A 9,957-nucleotide genomic window follows, 5' to 3' on the forward strand; every position below is an offset into this window, starting at 1 on the left:
GCCGAGGTGAAAGGGCCGTGCTCTCACTGCGCCGCTCAGCGCTCTGGAAAGCGAGCCATGCAGGCAGATGGGGGCCAGGGTCAAAGCCACCAGACAGGTGGCGAGTTTCCAGTTCCTCCCATCCCCCCGACCCGGACTCCACACAGCCCGAAGCAGCAATAGAACCCGGATGTCCCTCTAGTTCTAGCTGGGGGACCAGGACAGAGCAGGGTCTCCTAATGCTCCAGAGAGGAGGAGAACTCCCAGAGTGGACGGCTGGGGTCTGGGGCCAGTTTGGTTTGCTGCATGTTCTGGTGGTCACCGTCATCTCGCTTGTCTCTGTTCTCTCACGCTCCAGCCCCTAGGCGGTCCTATCGTACCTGTGACTGAGGCCATGGGGGTTCACAAGTACCTAAAACACAAAGGGAGGGTAACTGCCCCTCAAGTCAGAGGAAACGGGGCTCCAGGGAGCCAGAAGGTGTGGGGTGCCGTGAGGAAGGGGCTCCAGAGCGCCCCTTGGTGTCGCTCATGGCTTCTGGGCTCGCTGCAAGCTGCTCGTGGCAGCTCTGACCCTGACGAGGTCCCAAGCTGAGCACTGAGCAGCAGGACAGGCCACCACCCGCCCACACTGGCCCGGGTACAGCACCCATGGCAGACCCGGGCAGCATGGCAAGGGAACAAAATGGACAGTAAAGCCACAGCACAGAAGGCTACTTGGAACTTGTGACCTGAACCCAGTGGGCTGACTGCCTGCTAAAACAAATATCCACATCCTCAAGGGGACCTAAGTGAGACCAGAGTCTCATTAATGTCCAAATGTGCAAGAGACGAAAATTGCTGTGCATGTAAAGAACTGGGGACACCTAACCCACAAGGGAAAAGAAAGTCAGCAGCTCCAAGGCCAAAGGAACAGAGACCTTCAAGGAGTGTCAGCAAAGAGTCACACATGAGAGAGACGCTATCTCGAAATAGGCTCAATATGTAAGAGTAGATCAGTGGGATCTGCCATATTAGCAGTACATAGTAAAGAATTCATATGTCAATTGATGCAGAGAAAGCATCAGACAGAGTTCAACATCCATCCCCAATAAATGCTCTCAGCAAATTAGAAACAGAAGAGAACCTACCTACTCCAATAAAGAGTGGCTATAAAAAGCAATGGCGAAAACAGACAACAGAAACTATAGCTAACATGATGTTTAATGGACTGAATTCTTAACCCTAAGACCAGAAACAAGGTAAAGGTGTACACTCTATTCCCTCCTACTCAACATCATACTGGCAGTCCTAGCCAATGCAATAGCATAAGAAAAAATAAATAAAAGACATACAGATTAGAAAGGAAGAAATAAAATCTTCCCAATTGATAGATGACATGAAAGACTATGCAGAAATCCCAAGAATTCTCAAAAATAAATGGATAAATAAGTAAGTCTGAGTATTAATATGTGAGTTTAGCAAGGCTGAAGGATACTACATCAAAATACTACATTCAATCTGCTTCTATATACTAACAATCAATGACTGAAAACCAAAATGTAAATACAACAACATTTAGAGTAGCTCCCCAATAAGGCCTTTCAGTGTGAATCCAACAAAACAAATATAGAATTTGTAAGCCAAGATTTGCAAAACGCTGGTGAGAAAAAGCAAAGGCCTAAGTAAATGGACTGTGTTCATGAACTGGAAGATGACCGTTCTCAGGCCAGCAGACGGCACGATAGTTAAAGCACTGGACTTCCACATGGCTGACCATAGTTCAAGTCCTGGACCTAGCAGCTTGCTTTCTCACTTTCTCTCTCTCTCTCGCTCGCTCGCTCGCTCGCTCGCTCTCACTCATAATATCTCTGGTGGGCATGTGTGTCTTATAGCAGATTAAAAAAATAATAATAATAAGTAAAATTAGTGCTCACTTCAGCAATACATATACTAAAGTTGGAATGATACAGAGAAGATTAGCATGGCCCTGTCCAAGGAAGACATGCAAGTTCATGAAGTGTTCCATATTTTTAGCAAGCCAGACTATGAGAGATAGACTTTGTATGTCCCCACTCAATATATACCAATGGTCTGTGGTCTATAGCAGAAACTGAAAGCTTGGAAGGTATAGAAGCAGGAAGGGAAATGGTAGATACTAGAAAAAGTAAGGATGGGGGAGTAACAGAGGGAGGAAGGGGGCAGGGGAAGAAAAAAAGGTACATTTAATTGACAAGGAAAATGAAAAGCTATTTGCTGATGATGTGTATAGTAACGTCTCTAGCTTGGCTGACAGGCACCATATTCGTGCTGGAGAAAGCAATGTTGTACACTGTCAAGATAAATGTGAGTAAATGTAAGTTAAAAATAAAATTAAATAAATAGGGGCCAGTGGCTGACATGGTGGTTAAGAATGCTGGACTAACTGCGGTTCGAGTCCCGGAACTGGTGGCTTGCTTTCTCACTTTCCCTCTTTCTCTCGCTCTCTTTCTCTCTTTCTCACTCTGTCCCTCTCTGTTCAAATTTTAAAATAAATAAATAAGTAAACAAAGTTAAATAAAATAATTATTTTTAATTAAACATTTAATTAGTTAATTAATTAATTTTTAAAATGTCAATTCTCCCCAAAATGGCGTCCAGATTCAATGCAATCCCAGTGACTACCCATGTTGGAAATCTGTAGAGACAAGCGCTTCTCAAATGTATCTGGAAACATAAAGGAACTAGAATAGCCAAAACAATTCTGAAAAAGACGAAAATTTGGAGGACCCTCACTAAGCAATTGTGAGACTCACTGAAAGTTAGCGCAGTCAAGACGGTATGTACAATATCGCCAAAAAGATAGACAGACAGACTGAGGGGACAAGACAGAATGTCCTGGAATAGACCCAGAAAATGTGGCCAAATGACTTTTTTGTTCTTATAGGTTGCATGCGCGCCTCAGAGAGAGACAGAGAGAGGGAAAGTGAGAAAGCACCCCCCAGGGAGAATGGCCACTCCACAGTCCCTTCTCCCCTTGGGAGTTTGAGCACACAGCACGAGTGCCCAGTATGTGTTTGAGCTGCTGTGTCTGGGACTCAGACCATGCAGGAGCTGCGTGGAGTCCAGCGCCTTAATCACCACACCATCTGCGGGCCCTGGCCACCTGACCTTCGAGCAGCCCGAGATGTAACCCACACACTGTGCAGTCCGTCCACCTAAAGTGCACAGTCCAATGGGCTCTGACAGTCACACGTCGCGGTCCACTCACAGCACCCTCACCTCCTCAGCCCCACTGGCCCTCGCTCTCTGTTCTCCCCGCTCCCCAGGCCCTGGCAACCACGAATCCACTCGCCACGTCCGCCGTGTCCAGGCGGCACATACGGAAGGAGCCAGGCAGTGTGTGGGCTTTGGGGACTAGCTTATTCTACAACCCAAGATACATTCGAGGTCGGTCCATTGCCGTACTGTGTGTTACTTTGCTCCTTTTTTTCTCTTTTTTAAAAAGATTTTTTGCCATAGGGCACTTGCCCTGCCTGAGATAGACGGTGAAAGGGAAAGTGAGAAATCATCTCCCGGACCCATCTCCATTCTCCTGGGACTGGGAGCACGCACACATACCCAATGTGAGTTTCAAGCCACCAGATCCAAGACTTGAACCAGTGCCTTAACCACCACACCACCGCTTACCCCACTTTATTCCTTTTCAGCCAAATCATATTTAATTATTTTGTTATCCATTCCTTAGTTGATGGAATTCAGGTTGTTTCCGCTTTTTAAGCTATGGCATAGGCTGCTGCTATTCGCATTGGTACACAAACTCTATGCGTCCATTTCTCTTGGCCCAGGAATTTCAGGGTCATATCCTGACTCCACATGTAACATCTGGGCGCTGCCCGCCGCTGCTCAGACCGTTTCATACTGCCGCCTGCATGCGTGAGGGTGCCAGTTTCTCCATGTCTTCACCAAGGCTCCTTATTACTGCTTTTTTGTTTTTGAGGGGATTTTTTGTTTGTTTTAGTTTTTTTCCCATAGGATGTGTGCACTCACTGGAGAGAGACAGAGAGAAAGAGAACTTGACACCCCAGGGGGAATGGCCACATCACAATCCCTTCTCCATTCTCCCAGGATTTGGGGCACACACACACACACACACCCCTCTGGTGTGATTTTCAAGCCCCCTGATCCAGGACTCGAACCATGTGGGAATTCAGAGCCTTGACCTCCACAGCACCTGCCGCCCCTTACTACGAGTGGTTTGCTAACAGCCACCCTAGTGGGCGGGAGGCGCGGTGTAGTTCCGGTTTGCTCTCTGATGGCCAATGCTGTTGCGCACCCTCCACCTGCTTACTGGGGTATCTCCTCTGGAGAAATGTCTGTCCAGGCTCTTTGCATACTTTCCGGCTGTCTGTCCTTCTATTGTTCAGTTGTAAGTGTTCTTTCATATTCCGATGTGCGGTCTACAAATACGTCCTCACATTTCATGATTTGTCTTTTCAGGTTTGTTTGTTTGCTTGCTTATTTTTAAAGCACAAAAACTTCTCATTTTAACTAAGTCCAGTTTATTTTTTCTTCTTGTTTCTTGTGCTTTCGCTGTCATGTCTGAGAAGGCCTTGCCTAACTGAATATTCATTTGCAAATATTATCTCCAGTTTTCTTCTAGGACTTTTATAGTTTTAGGTTTTACGTGTTGGTCTATGATCTCTTTTGAGTTAATTGTATGTATTTTGTAAGGATGGGTCTGTTGTGGGTTAAATTGTGCCCCCAAAATGCTATGTTGAAGTCCTGCCTCTGGTTCCTCTGAATGTGACCTTATCTGGACACAAGACAAATCTAAAAAAGGAGGAGGAGGAGGAGGAGGAGGAAGAGGAGGAGGAGAAGAATAAGAAAACGAATGGAGATTGGGGCCGGTCCCATAGCCAGATCCCATACGGCTGAGTGGCACCTGTATTCCAGCCCAGTGGTTTGGCAAAGGCACATGTACCTGCCCCAATCCCAGCAGGATAGAAAAATGGAAGAGAAGAGATTGCAGCATGACCACATCCCACCGGGGTGCTTTCTCTCTCTATCTCTCTGTCTCTCTGTTTCTCTCTCTGGCAATCGTACACACTGACTAGCAACTAAAAAATAAAAATTAAAAAAGAGGTTTATTTGGCTCACAATTCTGGCAGTTGGAAAGTCCAGAGGTGTAGGGTCGGCATTAGGCCAGTATCAAGCCAGGCTTACCACGGCTGACACAGCAGAGAGGGCAAGGGGACAGGAGACAGGACGCCCACTTCCTCTGTCTCCCCCGTGCCGCTGGAAGATTGGACGGTGCTCTCCCTTGAGGCCCCACCTCTTCAAGGTCTCACCACCTCCCAAAGCCATCATCACACTGGGGACCAAGCTTCCAGGACATGAACTTTCAGGGGACAAAGCATTATCCAAGCCCTAGCAGCAGTTGTCCCGGCACCATTGCTGAAAAGACGACTCTCTCCCCACGGAATGGTCTTGGCATCCTTGTCAAGTCAATTGACTGTAAAAGCCTGAACGGGTGCTCGGTCCTCCCCGGTCCAATGTCTGCCCTGGTGGCAGCACTGAGCGCTCTGCATTACTGTGGCTGGTAGTTAGTTCCAGGACTGGGGCATGACGACCCAGCCATGTTCACCTGAAGGTGCAGGAGACGGTCGGAACCGGGAAAGTGCACTTTTAAACAAATTTGCTAGAGGCCACATGTGCTCACCAGAGAGAGACAAAGAGAGGGGGAGAGAGGAAAAGTGAGAGATCACCTCTCAAGTGGGATAGTCACACCACAGTCCCTTCTCCATTCTCGGGATTCTGAGCATGCACACACGGGCACCTGGCATTTTCCAGCCTCAGTGACCAGGCCTTGAACTGTTCAGTCAGCCAAGTGGATCCAGCCACTTTAACCTCCATGCCATGGCTGGTCCAAGAAAATGCACATTTTTTTCTTAATTTATCTTTAAATTATTTTATTGAACTTTATTTTATTTACTTATTTATTTTAATTTTACCAGAAAGGGACAGAGTGTGAGACAGAAGGAAAGCAAGAAAACAAGCCACCAGGTCCAGGACCCAAACTGTGGTCAACCACGTGGGCGTCCTGTGTCCTTAACCGACATGCCACCTGCCAGACCCCTTAATTTATTTTCTTAGAGAGAGTTTTGCTATAGGATGTGTGCACTCCCTGGAGAGACAGAGAAACAGAAAGCAAGAAATCATCCCTGGGGGGTGGCCACGCTGCACCCCTGGAGAGACAGAGAGACATGTGTGTGTATGCCCTAAACCCCTGGAGGAGAATGGAAGAGGGATTCCAGCTGTCTATCCCTCCTAGAGGCTCGTTTCTCAGTTTCCCTGTCTCTGTCTCTCTCAGATGACTGCACACGCCCTGTAACAAAAAAGAAAAGAAAGAAAGAAAGGAAAGAGAGAGAGAGAGGAAGGAAGGAAGGGAGGAAGGAAGGAAGGAAGGAAGGAAGGAAGGAAGGAAGGAAGGAAGGAAGGAAGGGAAAGAAAATAAATGTACGTCTCAGGGCTGGCAGGTGGTGTGGTGGTTGAGAGCGCAGGACCCCCATATGGATGACCATGGTTCAAGTCCTGGACCTAGCAGCTTGCTTTCTCACTGACCTTCCCCCCCATTTTGTCTCTGGTCAAATTATAAATAGATAAATAAATAAAGTTAAATAAGCAATTATTTAAAGAAAGAAAGCAAAAATACAAATGCACTTCTCAATAGCCACGGGTCCAAGACAAAGCTACGTAGGCCAGGAGAGAGCACCTTGAGCTGAGCAGCCATGAAGTGCTGCACACAGAGCCCTCGGCCAGCTCCACAGCTGGCAGCTACGCCAGAGAGCCAGATCCACACAGCAGCTTCAACAGGAATCCCCGGTCCACACAGCCCGGAACACCCCAGGGGCTCCGAGGTGGGAGAGGGGTGCAGCAGGACCAGAGCCTGCGGAGGAAGCTCTCCCTCTCAGCATCTTGGTCATGCACACACTCCACATAAACACACGGAAAATATGCTTAAAAACCTGTAGGCTTCAGCTAATCCACTGCTTAGACGGAAACGTGGCTTCGAATGCATCTGTTACGAAAGGAGAAATTATGAAAATCAATGAGCCAAGCATCCAACTGAACAAATTAAGAAAAGAAACATTGAATCCAACAATTACAGAGAAAAGGAATTAAGAAAGGGAAAATATAAATGGAATTCCGAGGACGCGTCGGGAACAGTAGCGGGGCCAACGGTTGGTTTCCTGAAATGTGCGCCTGGTCCCCGGAGCGCCGAGGAGCCAGGCAGGACGTGGCGCACTGAGGGCTCTTCAGAACAACTGTAGCCGTTGGAAACTGTCAATGGCAAATGTCTTTAAAAGTACAGCTTCTCAAAAAGAAATAGAATACTGCATAGTCTTGGAGTTCAAAGAAGTTGGATCCGTTTAAAAGCTTCCCACAAAGAGCACCCCAGACAGAAGACGTTGGTAAGTCACTGGGAACACTGAAGGAAGTAACGGTCAGATTTTACTGTGGAAAAACCTTTTTAGAGGGAGAGAGTTTGGACAGAGGGCGCGTGCACTCACCAGAGAGAGTGAGAAATCGCCCCCGGGGGATGGCCACGCCGCAAGCCCTCCTCCTCCATTGTCCTCCCGGAATCTTGAGCACACACGCACGCACGACCAGTGCGAGTTTAAGCCACCGGGTCCAGGACTGGAATCACACTCGACTATGTGGGGGTCCAGCGACGTAGCCGTTATGCCATCTGCTGGTCTCACTCCCCAAAAATCTTCTAGAGATTAGAAAAATAAGGAGTAATCCCCAACTCTTGCTCTGAAGCAAGGCGGACTTAGCACCAAGACCAGACTCGACGCCGGGGGGCCCAGACCGTTACCACTCATGGGTGAGGAGGTACCCAGCCCCAGGCGGCCCCAGGCAGGGCGGAGGCTGGTTAGCCGCTCAGCTGGATGGGGTGTGACCTCCGGGGGCTGCCAGAACCGGCCCACACGCCCCTGTGCTGCCTCCGGAGCCAGCAGTCCTGAGCCGCTGTGTGGCGGCCGTGCTCCACTGAGGCTGGGGACACGCCTTGTCCAGCTTCCTGTGGCTCCAGTTGTTCCTCCCACCCCTTCTCCAATGCAGGTCTTTGCTCTGTCACCCCGTCTCGGACACTGTCGACCTTGAGGCCCACTTGATGATCCAGGGTGATCTCATCTCAAAACCTTTAAGTAACCCAAAGCCCCCTTTTCCAAACAGGGCCACGTTTCGAGGTCTGGGACGTGGACGTGCACCGGGGTGACACAGTGTCGCTGCCAGGGCCACGTCTCAAGTTCTGGGACATGGACGTGCACCGGGCTGACACAGCGTTGCTGCCTGCAGGGCCACGTTTCGAGGTCCAGGACGTGGACGTGCACGGGCTGACACAGCGTTGCTGCCTGCAGGGCCACGTTTCGTGATCTGGGACGTGGACGTGCACCGGGCTGACACAGCGTCGCTGCCTGCAGGGCCACATGTCGAGGTCTGGGACGTGGACATGCACGGGCTGACACAGCATCGCTGCCTGCAGGGCCCAGCTTTCCAACGGACTTTTTACTGCCCTTTCACTTCAGCTGCCATGGCTGTGCTCGCCCTCGCACAGGAGGGGAGGCAGCCCCGGAGGCGTGGCCACACCGCATCCCTGTCCCTCCTCTTCTCCACCCTGTCAGAACGGGGACCACACAGCCACCCGAGGTCTCTTTCCCACCTCTGGGGCTGGGTTTCAGATCATGGGACCCGCCTACCCATGCAGGGGCCACGAAGCCGGCCCTCCAACTGACTCGTCCCCTCCACCCCTGCTCCGGGACTGAGTGGCCAACAGCCACCGGCAGGGCAGTGAAGGCCAGGCTGGGAGCAGGGGAGCTGGGCTCCCACACCAGGGATGGAGGTGGGGCCACCACGGGCACAAGGAGGACACTGGTGAGGGTGTGTCTGCATGAGTGTGTGTGTCCGTGTGAGGGAGTGTGTGAGTGTGTATGTATGTGTGTGAGTGTGTTGGGGAGTGTGTGAGTCTGCGCGTGGAGGCCCAGCCTCTCAGTGACCTCCAGGACGCCCAGAGGAGCGCCTGACGGGACCGAGCCAGACACTGGCAGCTCCTGAGGTTGGGCCCTGCCTGAAGTGTGGCAGGCCACGTGGGGGGCACACTGGGGCCCCGCTGGCCACCTCGGGCGGCTGAGCATCACAGAGCAGCCAGCAGGAGGCTACACAGCGTTCAGTCACACCCAGCCCCACTTGAACCAGGGGTGGCCACGGCGCTACAGCTGTGCAGGGGAGTCGCGGGGGAGCAGGACTCGCCCACGAACGCTCCCTGAGTCCGAGTTAGCGGCCAGGGCGACCTGCTTTCCGGGCCGGAGCCCAGTCCACCCCATCCTGACCACGTGGCAGAGACTAACAGCGCCGAGCACCCCACAGGACACTGAGCAGCCCAGCCACTCTGCCCTCCTAGCCAGGAGTCGAGGGGCACTGCCAACGGGCCAGCCAAGCCAAGAGAAGACAAAGGGACTGGTGCAGGCCATGGGGCCTGAGGCTCCACGGCAACCGGCCACACATGACCTCATGGGCTGCGGGTCGGGCAGGGACGCTGGGTGGTGACAGTCCCGTTCTGAAGGTCACACGTGGCGGCATAGAAGGGTCCCTTGGGTTCAGGAATGTTCTCTGAGGTGCCTGCAGCGCGATTCTCAAACCACGCACAAGCAGGACAGACACGTGTGCATGGTGCACACCACATGCGTGCCACATATCTGTGTACTAGGCACATGTGTGTGTGGGCAGCCAGGGCACCTGGGAAGGCACACAGTTCGGGGCTATCCCTGCAGGGTTTTCATTCGGAATTACCTTTAAATGAAGTTTTGTGTGTTTGCTTTTTTTTCAAGAATTATTTAATTTTTAATTTATTCATTTATTTATGTTAATTTGACGGGGTGGGGGGTGAGAAAGCAAGCCACCAGGTCCAGCCTTGGTGGGCCATATGGGAGTGTCCAGCACTTTACCCACTGTGCCACC

At 50.9% G+C, this 9,957-nt stretch overlaps 1 non-coding gene across 1 annotated transcript; it reads left to right on the forward strand.

Moving 5' to 3' along the window:
- Positions 1–1,884: 1,884 nt before the first annotated feature.
- On the forward strand, positions 1,885–1,990 carry LOC114005257 (U6 spliceosomal RNA). Its single transcript, XR_003547134.1, has one exon. It is a non-coding gene; the product is annotated as a U6 spliceosomal RNA (small nuclear RNA).
- The last annotated feature ends 7,967 nt before the right edge of the window (positions 1,991–9,957 follow it).

This window comes from Tupaia chinensis, unplaced genomic scaffold (genome assembly GCF_000334495.1).
Source record: "Tupaia chinensis unplaced genomic scaffold, TupChi_1.0 Scaffold143596_1, whole genome shotgun sequence".
Lineage (NCBI taxonomy): Eukaryota > Metazoa > Chordata > Mammalia > Scandentia > Tupaiidae > Tupaia > Tupaia belangeri.